Here is a 6,622-nt window from a genome sequence, read left to right on the forward strand (position 1 = left end):
AAAAAAGGGGATTTTCGCACGCGACGCGACAACGTCGCCGACGCGACAACGTCACCGACGCGACAACGTCGCCGACGCGTCCGCGTCGTATGTGCGTTGTGAAGAAAAGAAAGTAAACAGAAAGTCACGCAAAAGCGTGGCTGGAGGCGCGCTAATGGCACAAACTGATCCACGCGACCGCGTCACCGATGCGGCCGCGTCATTTGAAAAATAGCTTCCCCCCGCGTCCGCGTCACCCACGCGAACGCGTGGCTCTGTGGAATCGACGTAAATGGGTGTATGGCAGAAAGTTGAGCTGGAGTTGGGCTGGACTCGTGCTGGAAGCCCAAGCCTCACCACGCGAACGCGTGCCCCACGCGTCCGCGTCATATCCCCATGATGGCCACTCACGCGATCGCGTCGACCACGCGACCGCGTCACCCTGGATTTTGGCAAGACCAAGTTTCGAACAGAGAGTTGTGCGACCGCGAGGCTGCACTCGCGCCACTAGCACATATCAAGTCACGGGATCGCGTGCCCCACGCGTCCGCGTCGTATGACCTTATTGCGCACCATGCGACCGCGTCACCCACGCGACCGCGTCGCCAGCGTCACACAACCTATCCAGATTAGTGCCAATTTTCTTATCTTCTCTAATCCTAATTTCTTCTATCTTTTCTTCTTTCTTCTTTCTTTCTTACTTTATTTCTTTCCCTTCTCATTCTTCTTATCTTTTATTTCATTTTATTTATTTGCATACTTTCATTCATTGCATATTTTTATTTTTCTAAATTTATTATTTTACCATTGGTGTTCAAATGTTCTTATTCAACTGTTACATCTTTTCTGGTATTTTCTTGGTGCTTAATGACTTGTTTAATTCTGACGGAGTAATATTATTTAAATCAATGCCAATCTTTTATATCTGTATTACTTTTGCATTGACATGAATTTATATTATCTCTCCTTCCCCACTCTCTTTCCCATTGTTGTACATTTTGTACCACTGGCATGCCATGGCTTCTATTGTTTTCTCACTTGCATGTTGTAGCTACCATGTAATTGAGACCCTAATTATTTGGCATTATCCCACCTATACTGTATTTATTTTCCTATCTTTATTTCTGAGTTACTCTTCTTCCCTTTTTCTTTCAGGATGGCCACCCAGAAGAGAACCGGAAGACGTTTACATGGAGAGACAGGCAAGTCAATCTGTACAATCTATAGAGAAAAGCATCAGTTGAAGCCACCCGTCCACTTGCACATCTTAGCATGCACCGAGGACGGTGCAATCTTTAAGTGTGGGGAGGTCGATACCGATCTCCATGGGTTAGTACCTTTCTGTTTCAACACCAATGTTTAAATTTTCTTTGTTAAATTAGTTATTGCATTTGCATATTTGTTTGATTTTATGCATTTAGTTACTACTTTGTTAAAGTAATAAAATTCTTTTAAGACCCTATCTTTGAAAAATTTTACTAATTTAAATTGAAAAAATTTTTATGTTAAAATTTGTTTGAAGTTGTATTTGGAACATGGTTTTTGAGCCAAAGAACACACAACCTGTGAGATTTTGAGCTTATTTACATGGTTACATTATTTAACCATAAAATTTTTATTCTTGTGTATTTTCTTCTCTATAATTGCAATCCTTGCTTTGTTCCATTCTATATGTCCATTATTTAGTATATTTACATGCTTGCATATGATTGAGGCCATTGTTTGATTTTAGCTCACTTATCCCAAATAAAGCCTACCCTTTAAATCACCCTTGTCAGCCACTTTGAGCCTTTTAATCCCCATTTGTTCTATATTTTACCACATCACTAGCCTTAAAGCAGAAAAATAATTAAATATCCCAATTGAATCTTTTGTTAGCTTAAGATAGAGATTGTGTAACAACTAAGTGTGAGAAAATTGTGGGAACTTGGGTTAATAAGGGAATGTATCATGTTTCTAATTTATTTGAATATTGGGAATTTGGGAACTACTCATGAAAAACCAAAATAGAAAAATAATGAAAAATCCATGTGCATTGATAAGTTATGTTTGCTTTTATGATTCAAAAAAAAAAAAGAAAAGAAAAGAAAACGAGAAAAAAAAATATATATATATATAAATAAATAAGGGGACAAAATTACCCCAATGTTGAGTTAATGAAAAAATCAATGCACATGTGATAAATTAAAAAGAAAAAGTTGATACATGAGTATGTGATGTAAAAGTGGGAATTTTGGGTAGCTAGGCATGAATTAGAATTATATAGAGTATATGTATGTTAGGTGAAAGTTTAGGTTAATTAAAGATTCAATTTATAGCTCACTTAGCCATACATATATCCTTACCTTTACCTCAGCCCCATTACAATCCTAAAAAGACCTCATGATGTTTGCATTGATATGCTAAATATTTGTTGATTGGTTAGATGAAGAACAAAGTTTAGAAAGCATGATTAGAGAAGAGTAGAGTGAATCACCCTAGACACTTGAGAGACTAGAGTGATATACACTACCAGTGAGGGTTCAACGCTTGATTCTATGTTCCCTGCTTTCATAAGCTGTCTTCTTACAAGTTTACTTGCTTTTTATTGTACAATTTGAATTAGTGGAAATTGGCTTGTATTTGTCTTGAAGAGCTTATTTACTTTTGACCAAGTAGGTAGAAACATTTTGCATTTAGTTGCATTCATAGGTTGCATTTCATGCATTCTACCATTCCTCTTCATTCCTTTATAGTTTCTCTTGAGCTTAGCATGAGGACATGCTAATGTTTAAGTGTGGGGAGGTTGATAAACCACTATTTTATAGTTTATCTTGTGCTCAATTGAATGGATTTTATCAACTCTTCACCCACTTATTCATACTATTTGCATGGTTTTATATTTGCCTTCCTAATTATGTGCTTTGATTGAAAACATGCTTCTTTGCCCTTAAGTTTCCTATGTTTAATCCTCTCCTATTACCATTAGATGCCTTGATATGTGTGTTAAGTGATCTCAGAGATTACAGGGCATGAATGGCTCAGAGGATAAAAAGGAAGTATGCAAAAGTGGAAGGAATACAATAAGTTGGAGAAATTGCTAAGCTATCCAACCTGACCTCTTCGCACTCAAACGGCTATAACTTTAGCTACAGAGGTCCAAACGACACGGTTCCAGTTGCGTTGGAAAGCTAACGTCCGGGGCTTCGATTTTATATATAATATGCCATAGTTTCCCAGATGCTAGGCGATGCGAATGCGTCACCCACGCGGCCGCATCGCAGTGGCAAAAATCAGCGTGTTTGAATTCGCAACCAGCGAATTCTGGGCTGTTTCTGACCCAGTTCTCGGCCCAAAAAACACAGATTAGAGGCTATAAAGTGGGGAAATTCATCCATACATAAACAGGCTTTCACATTCACAATTTTAGGAGTAGATGTAGTTTTTAGAGAGAGAGGTTCTCTCCTCTCTCTTAGGATTAGGATTTAGGACTTCTCTTAGTTTTAGGAGTGACTCTCAATCCCAGGTTCAATGTTCTTTTTATTTTTCCTAATTTAATTTATGAAATTCCATGTCAGATTTAAGTTCTTTTGTGAATGCAATTTGAGGTATTTCAGTTTAATATTACTTTCTTTTTTTTACATGATTATTGCTTCCCATATGAAGACATTCTTATTCCAGTAGATTTACTTTTCCCTTTTGGTTTTGGTTAAGAAATCAGTAACTCAGGAATTATCCAATTCAACAGCATAATTGATAATTGTTATCTTGCCAATTGAGTTGAACTTCAATAATTCCAATCTTTTCTTAGGAAATAAATAGGATTCGAAGATCAAACCAATTTATCCCTTGACCTTCCTTTATCTTAGTAAAGGTTAACAAAGTGGAATTAAGATTCAACCATCATCACCATTGATAAGGATAGCTAGGATAGGACCTCTACTTTCTCATACCTTACCAAAAGTTTGCTTTACAGTATTTATTTATTTTTAATTGCCATTTAAATTATTTGTCATATTTGTTCCTCATTCTTGAAACCCCGAATTTACAATCTCCATAACCAATAATAAGAACATACTTCCCTGCAATTCCTTGAGAAGACGACCCGAGGTTTAAATACTCGGTTATCAATTTCAAAGGGGTTTGTTACTTGTGACAACCAAAACGTTTGTATGAAAGGACTTTTGAAGGTTTAGAAACTATACTTGCAACGAGGATTTATCCGCAAATTTCTAGACCACGCAAAAGTTCCTCTGATCATAAAGCTCTGCACTGAAAGAGATGGTTGGAACACTAAGTGTTGCACAGTTATCTCAGAGGGAGAGTTGGGGTGAGGAATTTTAAACAAGATGTGATCCTCTCCTAGTTGTAGGATCAGTTCTCCCTTAGCTACATCAATGATAGTATTGGTAGTGGCTAGAAAAGGTCTTACAAGGATGATGGATTCATCCTCATCTTCCCCAGTATCCAAGACTATGAAGTTTGCAGGGATGTAGTGGTCTTCAACCTTTACCGAGACATCCTCTACTAAGCCATATGGCTTCTTCATTGACTTGTCTGCTATCTCTAGTGAGATATTTGCAGCTTGTACCTCAAAGATTCCTAACTTCTCCATTACAGAGAGTGGCATGAGATTTATACTTGATCCTAGGTCACATAGAGCCTTCTCAAAAGTCATGGTGCCTATGGTGCAAGGAATCAGGAAGCATCCGGGATTTGGAAGCTTCTGAGGTAGTTTCTGCTGACCCAAAGCATTTAGTTCTTTGGAAAGCAGTGGAGGTTCTTCCTCCAAAGGCTTTGTACCAAATAGTTTAGCATTCAGTTTCATGAGAGCTCCTAGGTACCGAGCAACTTGCTCTTCCCTAGTGTCTTCATCCTTATCAGAGGATGAGTATTCATCAGAACTCATGCATTGCAGAAGTGCATGCAAAGGAACCTCTATAGTCTCTATATGACCCTTGGCTTCCTTTAGTTCTTGAATAGGGATTTTTTGAGTAGATATTGAGCACTCAGAGGGTGTGTATTTACTGGCGTTCAATGCCAGCTCTGATGGATTTTTGGGTGTTGTACGCCCATGCTGTATATCCTTACTGGCGTTAAACGCTAGTTCCCTTACCACTTTGGGCGTTGAACGCCCAGCAGGGATGTCTTGGCTAGCGTTCAACGCCAGCTTCCCTGTCTGTTGGGGCGTTGAACGCCCAGTGAGGGCTTCCTCACTGGCGTTCAGCACCAGAGTTCCTGCTTGTTTGGGCGTTGAACGCCCAGCCATTGTTCCCTGGCTGGCGTTCAACGCCAGCTCTGCTGCTAGGATGGGCGTTGAATGCCCAGTGAGAGGTTCTTCACTGGCGTTCAACGCCAGGCTTGTTGCCAGGTTGGGCGTTGAATGCCTAGTGAGGGCTTCCTTACTAGCGTTTAGCACCAACTCTTGTGCCAGGATGGGCGTTGAACGCCCAGTGGTATCTTCTTCACTGGCGTTCAATGCCTTCCCAGTCTCTCCAGATTCATCCTCAGCCTCATTGGTGATGGCCTTGCACTCTTCTCTTGGGTTTACTTCAGTGTTACCAGGAAGAGTGTCCGGAGGAGTCTCGGGGATCCTCTTGCTCAGTTGACCAACTTGTACCTCCAAATTTCTAATGGAGGACTTTGTTTCAGTTATGAAACTATGAGTGGTCTTAGAGAAGTTGGAGACTATAGTGACTAAGTCAGAAAGGCTCTGCTTAGGAGTCTCCATGATCCCTTGAGAAGATGGGAATGGTAGTCTGTTGTTGAACCTATTCTGGTTCCTTCCACCTTGATTATTATTGAAACCTTACTGAGGTTTCTGTATGTTGATCCTTCGATGAGAGGTTAGGATTATTCCTCCATGAAGGATTGTAGGTGTTTCTATAGGGTTCTCTCATATAATTTACCTCCTCCATGGTGGGTTGATCAGGATTATAGGCTTCTATTTCATAAGAAGTTTCCTGAGTGCTGTTAGCTGCAGCTTACATTCCAATCAAATGTTGAGAGATCATATTGACTTATTAGGTCAAGATCTTATTCTGGTGGATATTGTTATTTTGCCAACTCTTAGGCGTCTTTCTTTTCGGACCTTCCTCTTTGGTGGATGGTATACATTCAACACCAAACTTACGTTTGGTCTTAGGAGAAATTGAGTTCGTTTCGATATGTCGACATTATTGTGATTTAAGACATTAAACTCGATAAGATATGTCAACATTATCGTGATTGTTATAGTACTTAAATTCTTATCTTTTATAGCAATAAATCCTATTATAACATGCAAATGATCAAGTGATCTATGCTTAATAATTTCTCTCTTTTTTTCCTATTTCTTCCTTTCAAGAAAGTTAATGACATACAAGAAAATGCTTAATGGTAGAAATAGAAGAGTGTATGTTTTTCTTTGATAAAAGATTATCCATAAACTATCATTTTAGTAGTTTAAAAATTTTAATTTTGACGAAATATACTTTAAAGAAATAAATAATAACATTTTGATTTATGAGACTATTTCTATTTGACAAAATGCACCATATATATACGAGATGACATACTCTAAAAAATATTTAGAGATCAATTTTTTCAATAATTTTTTACAAATTTATTTAAAAAAATAAAATATTTTCATACTCAAAATTTAATAATTTTATGCTAAGTGAAT

Source organism: Arachis ipaensis, chromosome B03 (assembly GCF_000816755.2).
Source record: "Arachis ipaensis cultivar K30076 chromosome B03, Araip1.1, whole genome shotgun sequence".
Lineage (NCBI taxonomy): Eukaryota > Viridiplantae > Streptophyta > Magnoliopsida > Fabales > Fabaceae > Arachis > Arachis ipaensis.